General features: G+C 50.1%; 1 protein-coding gene across 2 annotated transcripts in view; it reads right to left on the bottom strand.

Annotated features, from left to right (window-relative positions):
• The window catches only part of LOC117506091 (metabotropic glutamate receptor 4-like), a 771,651-nt gene that overhangs the window by 186,375 nt on the left and 570,672 nt on the right, over positions 1–14,604 (bottom strand). The gene's annotated exons all lie outside the window — the stretch shown is intronic.

Consider the following 14,604-nt stretch of genomic DNA (forward strand, 5'->3'; position numbering starts at 1 on the left):
GAAGAGCAACTGATGGATAATTGGCTCCTTAAGAGAAAAAACAACCTTTCTTTTTGAGAAGTTGTCAAGATAACATCCCCTCCTCCTTCCCCCAAGGAAGACTTGTCATGTGGTTTAACTTTTTCCAAATCATATGAGTACTAGCGCCACTACAAAAGACACACACACACACAATCTATTCCAAGAAATACATAATTTCTACACTTATTTTATTGTATTTATTTGTGGAGAAAAATCATAAGGAGGTACTGTCCCCCCCAAAAGTCAGTTGTTTCTTGACTATAGCACACCTTCAGGTCCTAAACAAACTGAATATCTCAAACAGGATTACTTCAAGGGGGCTCAGAGTGAGCCTCAATCCGGAATGCTAAGGTGGATGACTGTTTCTGAAGAAATGAGCAGTTTGGGCGCCGCCTTCCTACAGTACATACGGTATAGGCTAAATACTCTATAAATACTACACAATGGTCAATGTCATTGAGAATCAAAGAGGTTAAATATCAGTAGGTTATGATGTTATTAACCATTAGGAGCCATTCTACTGGAAATTTAAAGGTTCCCAGTGCTTCAAGTAAGAGATATTGAGTATACGAGGGCTGTCCGTAAAGTATAGGTCCTTTTTATTTTTTTCTAAAACTATATGGATTTCATTCATATGTTTTTACGTCAGACATGCTTGAACCCTCGTGCGCATGCGTGAGTTTTTCCACGCCTGTCGGTGACGTCATTCGCCTGTGAGCACTCCTTGTGGGAGGAGTCGTCCAGCCCCTCGTCGGAATTCCTTTGTCTGAGAAGTTGCTGAGAGACTGGTGCTTTGTTTGATCAAAATTTTTTCTAAACCTGTGAGACACATCGAAGTGGACATGGTTCGAAAAATTAAGCTGGTCTTCAGTGAAAATTTTAACAGCTGATGAGAGATTTTGAGGTGATTCTGTCGCTTTAAGGACTTTTCACGGTGCGAGACGTCGCGCAGCGCTCTCAGGCAGCGTCATCAGCCTGTTTCAAGCTTAAAACCTCCACATTTCAGGCTTTATTGATCCAGGACGTCGTGAGAGAACAGAGAAGTTTCAGAAGAAGTCGGTTTCAGCATTTTATCCGGATATTCCACTGTTAAAGGAGATTTTTTTAATGAAAGACGTGCAGGCGGATTGCAGCGTCGGCTCGCAGCCGCCGCGACGCTCCGTCACAGGAAAAACACCTCTGTTGGAAGCCTTGAGGACAAGTTGGAACATCTCCAGCTGATAAACAATTTCTCATATACTCACTCCACTGAAAGCCATCAAAAGCCGCCTGGATTTTACAAATGGTTATCAACACGGAGGTGTTTTTCCTGTGCCGCCGCGCCGCGTCGGCTGCGTCCCGACGCGCGGACCTGTCCGCACGTCTTTCATAAAAAAAATCTCCTTTAACAGTGGAATATCCGGATAAAATGCTGAAACCAACTTCTTCTGAAACTTCTCTGTTCTCTCACGATGTCCTGGATCAATAGAGCCTGAAATGTGGAGGTTTTCAGCTTGAAACAGGCTGATGACGCCGCCTGAGAGCGCTGCGCGACGTCTCGCACCGTGAAAAGTCCTTAAAGCGACAGAATCACCTCAAAATCTCTCATCAGCTGTTAAAATTTTCACTGAAAACCAGCTTAATTTTTCGAACCATGTCCACTTCGATGTGTCTCACAGGTTTAGAAAAAATTTTGATCAAACAAAGTGCCAGTCTCTCAGCAACTTCTCAGACAAAGGAATTCCGACGAGGGGCTGGACGACTCCTCCCACAAGGAGTGCTCACAGGCGAATGACGTCACCGACAGGCATGGAAAAACTCACGAATGCGCACGAGGGTTCAAGCATGTCTGACGTAAAAACATATGAATGAAATCCATATAGTTTTTGAAAAAAATAAAAAGGACCTATACTTTACGGACAGCCCTCGTAGATTAGTCTACTGGAATTGGACATCTTGCTGGCCTTCAACAAGATGTTCTTTCATTGCCCAAACAATCCCATGAGTCATTGCACAATTAAAAAAGAAAAATCCCAAAAGGAAAAAAAGGACACTTTTGGTCTCCATATGTACAACTGTAAATAAGTAATGTTTATAAGTAAAGTATAAATAAGTACTAAAAACTAGTACTAAAATATGAGTTATACCCACTACACTAGCTTGGCACATGCATCTGTTATACCCCTGTCACACGAGTTGCACGAAAGCCAAACAAAAGGTGATTCAAACAACATTCGTGCAATTCCTGCTGCATTCAAACTGCACGCCAACGCCTCATACAACAGCATTCTAAAGCAGTTGGCACATTCCTGTGGCCACGAACACATCCACTTAACATTCATGTTTTACTCGTGCTGGAAATATTCGAACGGTGGTCGAGTGGCAGTCGTACCACATACTGACTGTCGTACAAATGCTGTATGATATTCATATGGCAATTTGTATGGAATTCAAACCATTTGAATTGCGTTCGAAGGGCTGTACGAATCATTCAAGCAGGTTGAATCCTGGCCAAATGTCTCAACCATCCACTCTGTCATACTAGAGCACGAATGAGCACTAATACTGTACATTTGTACAACATCATTTGTGCAATTCAAGCTGCAGTCAAATTCCTCGGACAGCATCCATGAGGCATGAGGAGGTAATAATTAAAGGAAGGGCTGTGGGACAGAAGACTCGCTCTTTTCAAATGGAGTGGGACACACATAAAGTCTGACTGTGTGGACATCCAGCAAGAAAACATCTTTTCTGCTGCCTTCTTTTTTCAACTTGTGACTGTCTGGACTCAAATGGGATATTGTGACCTGAAGAATTTTCTCATCAAACACGAGCGCTTGACCACTGACATTTGAAGCCAGAAAGGACAACTTTCTTCCCTGGCAGTGATCTCCACTGAAACAGAGACACTTTAAAACTGAAGGACGATAAGGAACATTAACAAACAAGTTACTGATGCTTTTGTTCAGAAGGAGCGGCACATGTAAGACCATAATAATTTTTTTTTAATTAAATGTGCTTTTTTGTGTGCTACAGTTTCTATGTGTAAATAATGCTGATATGAGATTTTACACATAACCCGTTAACTGCTGTCAATCAAACAGTAAGTTGTGACGAAGTCAGTGCCTTTCCAGCCGCCAGCATCACTGCATGTCACTGTTCAGGGGAGGTGATGGTCTAATGGTTAAACCACTGGGCCTCGGTTCAAATCTCATCCTGACTGGAAAATCACTAAGGGCCCTTGGGCCATGTCCTTAATCCCCTAGTTGCTCCCAGTGTATAGTGAGTACCTTGTATGGCAGCAGCCTCACATCGGGGTGAATGTGAGGTATTATTTGTAAAGCTCTGTGAGCGTCTGATGCAGATGGAAAAGGGCTATATAAATGCAGTCCATTTACCATTCATTTCTTATACCCGCTTACTCCAAAGAAGTGTCATGGGGAGTGGAGCCTATACCAGCAGTCATGGAGTGCAAGGAGGGGCACACCCTGGACAGGATGCCAGTCTGCCGCAGGGTCACATAGATTCACACCAGTAAGCATGCATACGGTCAATTCAAAGTTCCTAATTCACCTAACCTGCATGTCTTTGGAAGTGGGAGGAAGCCGGAGCATCTGGAGGAAACCCATGCAAACACAGGGAGAACATGCAAACTCCACACAGAAAGGACTAAACAGGAGGTGATCCCATACTTGTCTTGCTATGAGGCAACAGTGCTAACCACTAAGCCACCATGCCACCCTGAATTTTGAAATGACGGAAAAAATATATATATAAAAATAAAAAAAAAACAGGCTTCTGTATATAAAAGTATATATAATGTATATCTATATGTATATAAAAGCTACCAAGATGCCCAGACAATATACAGGGCAGGTCAGTAAAATGTTACCACTTCATTAATTCATACAATTTCCAAAATAACAAAGATTTATTCCTCATTTTCAGGAACATCAATTCCTGAAAATGAAAAAGAGATTCAGAGAATCCCTCTTGAGATGTGTGGCAATGTCATCACAAACTTCAATGTGCATGTTGCAGCTGTAATCCAAGGAAGGGGAGCGTGGATTGAAAATGTCATCAATTACTGAACTGTGCGGAAAACAAGAGACAAAGTGGGAAACGTTTAGTATCAAATGTTAATTTGATGCTTCTGTTACAAGTCTGTACATAAAATTTTAAAATAAGTTCTCATTTCTCATTTGTGTGTATATATATATATATATATATATATATATATATATATATATATATATATATATATATATATATATATATATATATATAAAATCATAGAATATGACAGATGGATGAATGAATTGTGTATGTTGCCTGAGGGCATTTTCATCATGTCACTTGACTGAAACAGGCTCCATTCATAACTCATTCTGAGTACAGTTGTTGCACCTGGATGTGTGAGAAGCGGGTGAACCACTTTGCAGCGTTTCACATGCTATAATACAGCGCTATCCTGTTGTTCTCTTAATAATGTTCCCAGTAAAATGAATAACCGCTAACAATGACAAATAGCCACTGCAGCGGCAGCCAGTCGGTCTAATGCACAAAGCTTAAGCAGGTTGTGCGTTTTGTGCCAAAGAGGTATGTTTGAACTAATATTCACATACAATAATTCAGTCTCATTTTTGTTGAACAAATCTTAACCCAGGTGTCTACCACAGAAAAGCAGATGATGTCACAGCAGCATGCTCATGTTGTGTTATTCACACGTTCGTAACATCTGTTCCTGAGGATTCCAGTGCTGGGATGTGATGAGGGCAGAGCAAAAACTGTGTTGGCATCTGCTGACCTTTTCTGTTGCTTCTGGTCATAATCACTGTCTTGAACTGTTCTTATCCATGTGGCAGTTTGTGTTATCCAAAGACTTTTCCTTAAATTTGCACCGTCCGTGGTCATTCCTGATGAAAACAATAGCTGCTGTTCATACTGCTCATTAACAGCATGACAAACAAAATATTAAGGATGTTGACCTGTGCAAAACCACAGGTTCTAGATGTGGTCGTTTGCAGTAGTGGGCACAGTTCAGCTAATCTGATACGGAGTGGCTATACACCCAACCGCTGGTTCAATAAAGTAAATGTGCGAGCATATACGTCCAACCACAACCGACCAATGAGCACGCTTGTAAATTCACTTCTGGTTTCAACGCGGGGGGGGGGCAGATATTTTCTCATCAGCTGTGGGAGGGTTCGCAGCCTGCGGAGGGGCTGTGATCTAAAGTGGTTCTGTTTGGCTCATCACACCCAGGGAACTGTGTCAAACTAACACCATCTTACAGGCAACAAGCACCATTTTGTTCAGAAAAACTGTTTCGTCGTCATTAACAGGCTTCCGTTCAAAATGATTATGAAGTTTGTTTGCTTTCATCCATTGCTATGTTTTTTTTTTTTGCAGTAATTAAAGACAGCGCCATTAAAGGTGTCAAACATATGCCTCTTTTCACGCTGCAATAGAGTCTTAACAAAGTGGTATAAAAAAATGTAGTTCAGATGCACAAAACGTGTCAAATACACGATCATGGATGGGCGAATAAGATAAGACATTATATTTATCTGCCCAGCGGTTGGGCGTGTAATGTTCAATGTATGACTTAACTGCCCAGTGGTTGGGTGAATAGCCTTTGCCAATCCGATAACAGATAATTGTCAGAGCTAATGTTTTTGCTCGCGGATTAGCTTTTCAGATAAACATTAAAACCATCAGAAATTTAGTTCCGATAACTTTCAGTCTGATAACATTTTTATTTATTTATTTATTTATTTATTTTGATGGTAAAGTGAGCAAAGTTTAACAGTCAAAAACATTTGTAAACCCTAAAATCAAACATTTTAGTCTGTTGTGTGTTTGTGGCAGACTGGCTGCCTGTCGCTTGCTGATGATGTCATCATTAAGCTCAAGATGTGATTGGCTGGTTGACGCAGGGAGCATTGTGCGTAGTGTAGTTCAGGTTCACTTTGGACGTTTCACTGTTACCGTCCACTCGACACAAACAAAACAGACTATCCATCCATCCATGCATTTTCTTCCGCTTTATCCGGAGTCGGGTCGCGGGGGCAGCAGCTGAAGCATAGCCGCCCAGACCTCTCAAGTCACACACACCTCCCCCAGCTCCTCTGGGGGAACCCCAAGGCGTTCCCAAGCCAGCCGAGAGATGTAGTCCCTCCAGCGTGTCCTGGGTCTTTCCTGGGGCCTCCTCCCAATGAGACGTGCCCGGAACACCTCTCCAGTGAGGCATCCAGGTGGCATCCGGAAAAGATGCCCGAGCCACCTCAACTGACTCCTTTCGATGTGGAGGAGCAGCCTTAACTATAAGCTTTAGCAAAAAGGAAAGGGTGAGGAGGAGCTCCTCACCCTATCTCTAAGGGAGCGCCCAGCCACCCTGCGGAGGAAACTCATCTCGGCCGCTTGTACTTGTGATCTTGTTCTTTCGGTCATGAGCCAAATCTCATGACCATAGGTGAGGATCGGAACGTAGATTGATCGGTAAATCGAGAGCTTTGCCCCCGTACTCAGCTCTCTCTTCACCACGACGGTCCGATACAACGACCGTATCACTGCAGATGCTGCACCGATCCGTCTATCGATCTCACGCTCCATCTGTCCCTCACTCGTGAACAAGACCCCGAGATACTTAAATGGTAAATGGACTGCATTTATATAGCGCTTTTCCATCTGCATCAGATGCTCAAAGCGCTTTACAATTATGCCTCACATTCACCCCAATGTCAGGGTGCTGCCATACAAGGCGCTCACTACACACCGGGAGCAATAGGGGATTAAAGGCCTTGCTCAAGGGCCCTTAGTGATTTTCCAGTCAGGCGGGGATTTGAACCCATGATCTTCTAGACTCAAGCCCACTTAAACTCCTCCACTTGAGGCAAGGACACTCCACCGACCTGAAGAGGACAAAGCACCTTTTTCCGGTCGAGAACCATGGCCTCGGATTTGGAGGTGCTGATTTTCATCCCGGACGCTTCACACTCGGCTGCAAACCGCCCCAGTGCACGCTGAAGGTCCTGATTCGATGAAGCCAACAGAACCACATCGTCCGCAAACAGCAGAGATGAGATTCTGTGGTTCCCAAACCAGACCCCCTCTACATCCTGGCTGTGCCTAGAAATTCTGTCCATAAAAATAATGAACAGAACCGGTGACAAAGGGCAGCCCTGGCGGAGGCCAACACGCACTGGAAACAGGTTTGACTTACTACCGGCAATGAGAACCAAGCTCCTGCTGTGGTCGTACAGGGACCGGATAGCCCTTAGCAAAGGACCCCGGACCCCATACTCCCGGAGCACTCCCTACAGGGTGCCCCAAGGGTCACGGTCGAACGCCTTCTCCAGATCCACAAAACACATGTGGACTGGTTGGGCGAACTCCCATGAACCCTCGAGCACCCAATGGAGCGTGTAGAGCTGGTCCAGTGTGCCATGACTGTTGTGAAAGTGTAGTGACATGGACCCACAACAGGGGGCGCAAATGAACGGTCAATAGATGAGCCAAAAAGTAACAATTTAATGTTGTGAAGGTGCACAACGAATACACAGACAATCTCAGAATATGATAACAGTCAATCCACAAAGGTGACGTGTGGGCAGGCTCGAGGATAGAAGACGTCTGTCCTGAGAAGAGCCGGAACCACACGATTTCCGCCGCCACCGAACCTGGTGAATACTGGAGCCGCCAAGTCCCGAATTCCCAGGTGATCACCGTCCCCGACTGTTGGATCTGGTACTGCTGGCGAAGAACAAAGGCAGTCAAGTGTGGGTGTGTGTACACCCTGTAACAACAACGGTGGGAATGCCACCTCCACCTCTAACACACACTCGTGCAGCGTCTGTTTAACCACTTATCTGACGGACGTAGGACGAAACAGTCGCGACCCACGCCGGTCCTCTGGTTGACAGCTGCAAAACAATAGCTCTTAGAATCAATTAATATAGGCAGAGAAAGTTACCTCCAAAGAAGTACGATATCTCGGCAACGAGGTGGAGATGACGTCTGGTCTTTATGGAGTGAGATGCTGTAGAGTAGATGGGTGACAGCTGTCAAGAGATAATGAGTGACAGCTGTCACCCCCGGCTGTGTCCGTGGCGGCAGCGCCCTCTCGTGCCTGAAGCCCGCACTTCAGGCAGGGCGCCCACTGGTGGTGGGCCAGCAGTACCTCCTCTTCTGGCGGCCCACACAACAGGACCCCCCCCCCCTCAACGGGCGCCTCCTGGCGCCCGACCAGGCTTGTTTGGGTGACGGTGGTAGAAGTCGGCCAGGAGGGCCGGATCCAGGATGAAGCTCCTCTTCACCCAGGAGCGTTCTTCGGGTCCATACCCCTCCCAGTCCACCAAATACTGGAACCCCCGGCCCATCTGACGGACGTCCAGGAGCCGGCGCACCGTCCAAGCCGGCTCCCCGTCGATGATCTGAGCAGGAGGCGGCGCCGGTCCGGGAGCACAGAGGGGTGAGGTGTGGTGAGGTGGATCCGCAGTGAAGCCGGGAGTTGGAGCTTCACTGCGGCAGGACTGAGGACTTTGAGGATCTTGTATGGTCCGATATATCTGTCCTTGAGTTTCGGGGAGTCCACCTGGAGGGGGATGTCCTTCGTGGATAGCCACACCTCCTGCCCAGGCTGGTAAGCAGGGGCCGGGGATCGCCGGCGGTCTGCATGGGTCTTCGCCCTCATCCGGGCCTTCAACAAGGCAGAACGGGCGGAGCGCCACACCCGACAGCACTTCCGCAGGTGGGCCTGGACCGAGGGCACACCGACCTCTCCCTCCACCATGGGAATCAACGGGGGCTGATACCCCAAACATACCTCAAATGGGGAGAGGCCAGTGGCAGAGGACACCTGGCTGTTATGCGCATACTCGATCCAGGCCAGATGTTTACTCCAGGCCGTCGGGTGTGCGGACGTCACACAGCGCAGGGCTTGCTCCAATTCCTGATTGGCCCGTTCTGCCTGGCCATTGGTCTGCGGGTGATACCCGGACGAGAGGCTCACAGTAGCCCCCAGTTCCCAGCAGAAGCTCCTCCAGACGTGTGAGGAGAACTGGGGACCACGATCAGAGACAATGTCGATGTGTATCCCATGCAGACGGACGACGTGGTGGACCAGGAGGTCTGCTGTCTCCTGGGCTGTTGGGAGCTTCAGGAGGGCCACGAAGTGGGCCGCCTTGGAGAATCGGTCCACTATCGTGAAGATGGTGGTGTTGCCCTGGGACGGCGGGAGGCCCGTGACGAAATCCAGGCCGATGTGGTACCAGGGGCGATGAGGCACAGGTAGCGGCTGGAGAAGTCCTTGGGACCTTTTATGGTCTGCCTTGCCCCTGGCACAGGTGGTGCAGGCCTGGATGTACTCCCGGACGTCGGCCTCCATAGACGCCCACCAGAAGCGCTGCCGGACAACTGCCACAGTCCTTCGCACCCCTGGATGACAGCAGAGCTTGGAACCGTGACAGAAGTCCAAGGCTGCAGCTCTGGCCTCTGCTGGGATGTACAAATGGTTCTTCGGACCAGTTCCTGGGTCCGGGCTCCGTGCCAGGGCCTCCCGGACGATCTTCTCCACGTCCCAGGTGAGGGTGGCCACGATAGTGGACTCAGGCAGGATGGGCTCCGGTGGATCCGACAGTGCAGTTTTGACCTCCTCTTCGTGTACCCAGGACAAGGCATCCGACCTCTGGTTCTTGGTCCTGGGGCGATAGGTGATCCGGAAGTCAAAACGCCCGAAGAACAGTGACCAGCGGGCTTGCCTGGGGTTCAGCCGCTTGGCGGTCCTGATATACTCCAGGTTCCGATGGTCAGTGAAAACCGTGAACGGCACAGACGCTCCCTCCAACAGGTGTCTCCACTCCTCAAGAGCCTCTTTCACCGCAAGGAGTTCTCGACTGCCGACGTCATAGTTCCGTTCAGCCGGGGTCAACCTGCGTGAAAAGTAGGCACACGGGTGAAGAACCTTATCAGTCTCTCCGCTCTGGGATAGCACGGCTCCTATCCCTGAGTCAGAGGCGTCCACTTCAACCACGAACTGGCGGCTAGGGTCGGGCTGCACCAAAACTGGCGCAGTAGAGAACCGTCGTTTCAACTCCTTGAACGCGGCTTTGCACCGATCCGACCAGGTGAAGGGGACTTTTGGAGAGGTCAGGGCTGTCAGGGGGCTAACTACCTGACTGTAGCCCTTAATGAACCTCCTATAGAAATTAGCGAAGCCGAGGAACTGTTGCAGCTTCCTACGGCTTGTTGGTTGGGGCCAATCTCTCACCGCTGCAACCTTGGCCGGATCAGGGGCGACGGAGTTAGAGGAGATGATAAACCCCAGGAAGGACAAAGACGTGCGGTGAAACTCGCACTTCTCGCCCTTCACAAACAGTCGGTTCTCTAACAACTGCTGCAGGACCTGACGTACATGCTGGACATGGGTCTCAGGATCTGGAGAAAAGATGAGAATATTGTCCAGATATACGAAGACGAATCGGTGCAGGAAGTCCCGCAAGACGTCGTTAACCAAGGCTTGGAACGTCGCGGGGGCGTTGGTGAGGCCGAACGGCATGACCAGGTACTCAAAGTGACCTAACGGGGTGTTAAATGCTGTCTTCCATTCGTCTCCCTTCCGGATACGAACCAGGTGATACGCATTTCTAAGATCCAGCTTAGTAAAGATTTTGGCTCCATGCAGGGGGGTGAACACGGAATCCAACAATGGCAACGGGTATCGGTTGCGAACCGTAATCTCATTCAGCCCCCTGTAATCAATGCATGGACGGAGTCCGCCATCTTTCTTGCCCACAAAAAAGAAACCTGCCCCCATCGGGGAGGTGGAGTTCCGGATCAGCCCGGCAGCCCGGCAGTCCCGGATGTAGGTCTCCATTGATTCGCGCTCAGGTCGTGAGAGGTTGTACAGCCTGCTGGACGGGAACTCAGCGCCTGGAACCAAATCAATGGCACAATCGTATGGACGGTGCGGGGGAAGGGTGAGTGCCAGATCCTTGCTGAAGACGTCAGCAAGATAGTGGTACTCAACCGGCACTGCCGTCAGATTGGGAGGGACTTTGACCTCCTCCTTAGCCTGTAAACCGGGAGGAACCGAGGATCCTAAACACACAGGCAGGTTTCGCTCCACTGAACCACCACCCCAGACGGCCAATCAATCCGGGGATTGTGCTTCAACATCCATGGGAAGCCCAAAATCACGCGGGAGGTAGAAGGAGTTACAAAAAACTCAATCTCCTCCCAATGGTTTCCAGACACCACCAGAGTTACTGGTTGTGTCTTGTGTGTGATTAAAGGGAGGAGGGTGCCATCTAGTACCCGCACCTGCAATGGCGAAGGAAGCGCCACCAGAGGGAGCCCTACCTCCCTTGCCCATCTGCTGTCTAGCAAATTCCCTTCTGACCCCGTGTCCACCAGTGCTGGGGCTTGAAGGGTTAAATCACCGCTCAGGATTTTGACCCCCCCTTAGCCCAGTCTCTGAGAGCGGTTGTTGTTGTGGCCGTTTGGGGCAGTTTTTCTGTATGTGCTCCTTTGAGCTGCAGAGAAAACACTCCCCGCGGACCAGCCTCCTCATTTTGGCCCTGTGCGTTTCCCTAACAACATCAGCAGGGGGAGCTGTTGCCCCACGGAGCGCTGCGGCTGTGGAGCGTGGGGAGGGCGGCCCCTTTTCGAACCCGGAAGGGAGAGGGACGGCGCGTATCCGGCCACGTCCTTCACCTCGCTCCCGACGGCGTTCCTCCAACCGATTGTCTAACCGTATAACGAGATCGATAAGCCCATCTAAATCCCGTGGTTCCTCCTTAGCTACCAGATGCTCCTTCAGGACCGATGACAGTCCGTTTATGAAGGTGGCGCGGAGCGCAACGTTATTCCAGCCGGACCTCGCAGCCGCGATGCGGAAGTCGACTGCATATTCGGCTGTGCATTGGCGCCCCTGTCGCATTGACAGCAGCATTGTTGAAGCGGTCTCTCCTCTGTTAGGGTGATCAAACACTGTTCTGAACTCCCCCACAAACCCAGTGTATGCTGATAACAACCGTGAGTTCTGTTCCCAGAGCGCCGTAGCCCAGGCGCGTGCCTTACCCCGAAGCAGAGTAATCACATAAGCTATTTTACTAGCATCTGATGCGTACATGACGGGACGTTGTGCGAAGACGAGCGAACACTGCATGAGAAAGTCCGCGCACGTCTCCACACAACCTCCGTACAGCTCAGGAGGGCTTTTGTATGCTTCAGGGGATGGTGGGAGGGGTTGTTGAACCACCACTGGAACGTTCATATCCTGCACAGGGTCGGCAGGAGGAGGAGCTGCAGCAGCGCCCTGAGCGCTCGCCGCCACCTGCGCGGAGAGAGCCTCCACCCTGCGGTTCAGGAGGATGTTTTGCTCGGTCATTTGATCCAACCGAGCCGTAAAGGCGGTGAGAATGTGCTGCAGCTCACCAATCACGCCTCCTGCAGACGCCTGCGCTCCCTGCTCTCCCATTGGTCGTTCAACAGCCGGGTGACACCCCTCGGAGTCCATGACGCTGGCCGAGATATCCTGTTGTGAAAGTGTAGTGACACGGACCCACAACAGGGGGCGCAAATGAACGGTCAATAGATGAGCCACAAAGTAACAATTTAATGTTGTGAAGGTGCACAACGAATACACAGACAATCTCAGAATATGATAACAGTCAATCCACAAAGGTGACATGTGGGCAGGCTCGAGGATAGAAGACATCTGTCCTGAGAAGAGCCGGAACCACACGATTTCCGCCGCCACTGAACCTGGTGAATACTGGAGCCGCCAAGTCCCGAATTCCCAGGTGATCACCGTCCCCGACTGTCGGATCTGGTACTGCTGGCGAAGAACAAAGACAGTCAAGTGTGGGTGTGTGTACACCCCGTAACAACAACGGTGGGAATGCCACCTACACCTCTAACACACACTCGTGCAGCGTCTGTTTAACCACTTATCTGACGGACGTAGGACGAAACAGTCGCGACCCACGCCGGTCCTCTGGTTGACAGCTGCAAAACAATAGCTCTTAGAATCAATTAATATAGGCAGAGAAAGTTACCTCCAAAGAAGTACGATATCTCGGCAACGAGATGGAGATGACGTCTGGTCTTTATGGAGTGAGATGCTGTAGAGTAGATGGGTGACAGCTGTCAAGAGATAATGAGTGACAGCTGTCACCCCCGGCTGTGTCCGTGGCGGCAGCGCCCTCTCGTGCCTGAAGTCCGCACTTCAGGCAGGGCGCCCACTGGTGGTGGGCCAGCAGTACCTCCTCTTCTGGTGGCCCACACAACAACGACCAGGGCAAAAACCACACTGCTCCTCCTGAATCTGAGGTTCGACCATCAGTCGAATTCTCCTCTCCAGTACTCTGGAATAGACCTTACCGGGGAGACTGAGGAGTGTGATCCCCCTATAGTTGGAACACAGCCTCCAGTCCCCCTTCTTAAACAGAGGGACCACCACCCCAGTCTGCCAATCCAGAGGCACTGTCCCCAATCGCCATGCGATGTTGCAGAGTCGTGTCAGCCAAGACAGTCCCACAACATCCAGAGACTTAAGGTACTCAGGACGGATTTCATTCACCCCAGGAGCCTTGCCACTGAGCAGCTTTCTAACCACCTCGGTGACTTCGGCCTGGTAATGGATGAGTCCGCCTCTGAGTCCCCAGTCTCTGCTTCCTCTTCGGAAGATGTGACGATGGGATTGAGGAGATCCTCGAAGTACTCCTTCCACCGCCTGACAACATTCCCAGTCAGGGTCAACAGCTCCCCACCCGCACCGTAAACAGTGCTGGTGGAGAGCTGCTTCCACCTCCTGATGCGTCGGACAGTTTACCAGAATCTCTTCGAGGCCGACCGATAGTCCTCCTCCATAACCTCCCCGAACTCCTCCCAGACTCGAGTTTTTGCCTCTGCGACCGCACAGGCTGTGGCACGCTTGGCCTGCCGGTACCTGTCAGCTGCCTCTGGGGTCCCACCTACCAACAAAGATAAGTAGGACTCCTTCTTCAGCATGACTGCATCCCTTACTTCCGGTGTCCACCACCAGGTTCGGGGATTGCCACCGCGACAGGCACCAGAGACCTTGCGACCACAGCTACGAGCGGCTGCATCAACAATGGAGGTGGAGAACATGGTCCATTCGGACTCCATGTCTCCAACCTCCCAGGATCTGGGGGCTCTCCCGGAGGTGGGAGTTGAAGACAGCTGACAGAGGGTTCTGCCAGTCGTTTCCAGCAGACCCTCACGATACGTTTGGGCCTGCCAGGTCTGACCGGCTTCCTCCCCTCCCAGTGGATCCAACTCACCACCAGGTGGTGATTAGTCGACAGCTCTGCCCCTCTCTTCACTCAAGTGTCCGAGACATGTGGCTGAAGGTCAGATGATACGACTACAAAGTCGATCATCATCGATCATTGATTTTTTACTGGTCATGGAGGTTCTGAACTGCCCTTAGTCTGAGCCGCCACCTAGGACCTGTTTACCTTGGGAGACCCTACAGGGAGCACAAAGCCCCCAACAACATAGATCCTAGGATCATCCGTGTACGCAAACTCCCTCACCATGATAAGGTGGCAGCTAGAGGGGGAGCAAAACAGACTA

This window comes from Thalassophryne amazonica, chromosome 3 (assembly GCF_902500255.1).
Source record: "Thalassophryne amazonica chromosome 3, fThaAma1.1, whole genome shotgun sequence".
Lineage (NCBI taxonomy): Eukaryota > Metazoa > Chordata > Actinopteri > Batrachoidiformes > Batrachoididae > Thalassophryne > Thalassophryne amazonica.